Consider the following 2680-nt stretch of genomic DNA (forward strand, 5'->3'; position numbering starts at 1 on the left):
TATATAGTTTATTATGAAGGAAATAGTTCACCGTTGTAGAATCCTAGGTTCCCAGTGGAAGACGGAGAAAGAGAGAGTCCCTCCTGTGTGTCCATTATATTATGAACAGGTCACAGCCCCTAAGGAAGCATCCCTTCAATTGATTGTCTGTTCATAGATGCTCATCAGAGTTAACAATGCCTGTATTAGGTGTCATCATCATGGGAGTAAGCACATCTCAATTCTAAATCTCTGGGAATCCTGGCCTAGTCAAGTTCACACAAAACCTTAATCATTACAGGGTTTATATGTAAGACTGGGATTACTGGGTCATATGGTATGTTTATAAGGAGCCCTGGTAGCTCTGTGGGATAAGCAGTGTGTTGCTGATTACAAAGTTGGTGGTTCAAGCCCACCAATTGCTCCACTAGAGAAAGATAGAGGCTGTTTGTACCTGTATAGATTTATAGTCTCAGAAGCCCTGTAAGATCTGCTATGAGTCAGTATCAATTCAATGGTAATGAGGTTCATTAGTTTGGATGTTTGTGGCATGCTCATTTTGAGCATTGGTGTCACAGTGGTAGGAGTCTCACCTTCCATGTAGGAGACATGGGTTCAGTTTTCAGACAAGGCACCTCAGGCATGACACTATTCATGTGTCAGTGGATGCTCCTGTGTGGCTATTATGCAGAATAGGTTTCAGTGGAGCTTTCATATGCAGATAGACTAGGAAGAAAGGCCTGGCAATCTACTACTGAAAATCAGCCACTGGAAACCCAATGGATCATAATGGTCTGACCCTCATCTAATCCCGAGGATGGTGCTGGATCAGGCAATGTTGTGTTCCACTTTGCCTGGGGTAACCAGAGACTTAGGAGGAGGGCTACATTGATGGCAGATAACAACAACATGGTCTATGTAACTTTTTGAGGAATGATTGTCTTTTTGAGGTAGCAATACAATTTCCACCTAGTATGCAAAGCTCTAAGGAGCTCCTGTAGCATAGTGGTTATGAATCGGACTGCGAACCTCAGGGTAAGCAGTTCGAAACTACCAGCTATTCCATGGAAGAAAGATGAGGCTTTCTGCTCCTGCAAAGATTTACGGCCTTGGGAACCCTGTACAGGGTCGCTATGAGTCAGAACCGACTCCCTGGCACATAACCATCAACAGCCACCATATGTAATGCATAGAGGGCATTTGATCCTTTTTCTGAGACTAGATCTTGGAGGGGGCTGGGAGTATGTCATATATTCTTGTTTTGACAACACTGGGGTGCTTAGCAGTCAGCCCCATTTGCTTGAGTTGCTTCTTTGCAAATCCATATGGCCTGCCTTCTGTTCCCAGCACTGGACACCTGGCATTTGTATGAAATTATAAAGTGACGGTTGAAGCCATTGTTTCCTGCCCCTCCACCACTGCCATCCAGCAGCTGTTTAAGTCAAGTGCCCTGTGCTAGTTTATCATGAAACTGTATCTCATTTCTCAACTCAGTCAGAATTTGAGAAAACAGAAATTAAATGTGAAGCAAGAGGGATGGAGACTGGCCAGGAAAGGAGAGGACAGGTGTGGATCAATGATAGGGGGATGCTGCAGGTGAGGATAACATGCTTTCCCAAGTATTCCAGGACTTGCTGGGTCACATTTGTAGGAGAGTACTTGCCTAGGAAGAGAAAATTAGAGTACAACACTGCAATCAGACATAAAACGACGAACTTCTCCCGAGAAAGGCCAGAGTTAAACTGGGCAAAATGTTTTCCATCACTTCACTCAAATCTAGAGTCAGACAGGGCTCATTAAAACCATTTACAATTCACTTACAGTGTATTGAAATAACAGAAATAAGGTCAGGAAAGAATCATTCTTGGTAATGGCTTGATGCTTAAAAATACGCAGACAGGATGGTCTTGGATCTTGCAAAGATCCCTTATTTCTAGATACTAGTAGTTGTTACATTCTCTGCTTTCAGTCAAAATCCATATCCCTCATTCTTTGTTCTCTTCTGAATTTGGCTTGAATTTCTGGCAGCTCCTTCTCAATGTACTACTGCAACCATTTTTGAGCTATCTTCATCAAAATTTTACTTCAGAGAAGGAAGAGATGAGAATAAAGTCAAGATGTGAGGTGATGAGTCCAGCGTTGGCTTAGTCAAGGACTTCTAAAGAAACAGAACCAGTGATCTGTATCAGAACACCAACCAGTGTCATTAACATCATATTTTGGCAAACTTTTGCTGAAAGTACTTTAAAACCTGCAGCCTGACACTGACAAGAACTGGCAGAAGATCAAGCCAGTTCAGAAGAGGACATGAAATGAGGAATACTGTTGCTGATATCTGCAGGATCTTAGCTGAAAGCAGAAAGACGTTTGTTGTGGTTGTTAGGTGGTATCGAGTCGGTACCGACCCATAGCGACCTTATGCACAGCAGAACAAAACACTGTCCAATCCTGGGCCAACCTCACTACCGTTGCCACACTTGAGTCCATTGATGCTGCCACTTGGACAATCCATCTCATTGGGGGTCTTCCTCTTTTTCTCTGACCCTCCACTTTACCAAACATAATATCCTTCTTCAGTGACTGGTCCCTCCTGACAACATATCCAAAGTATGAGAGACGAAGTTTGGCCATCTTGGCCTCCAAGGAGCACTCTGGCTGCACTTCTTCCAAAATGGATCTATTGTTTCTTTTGGCAGCCCAT

Source organism: Chrysochloris asiatica, unplaced genomic scaffold (genome assembly GCF_000296735.1).
Source record: "Chrysochloris asiatica unplaced genomic scaffold, ChrAsi1.0 scaffold00090, whole genome shotgun sequence".
In the NCBI taxonomy this organism is placed as follows: Eukaryota; Metazoa; Chordata; class Mammalia; order Afrosoricida; family Chrysochloridae; genus Chrysochloris; species Chrysochloris asiatica.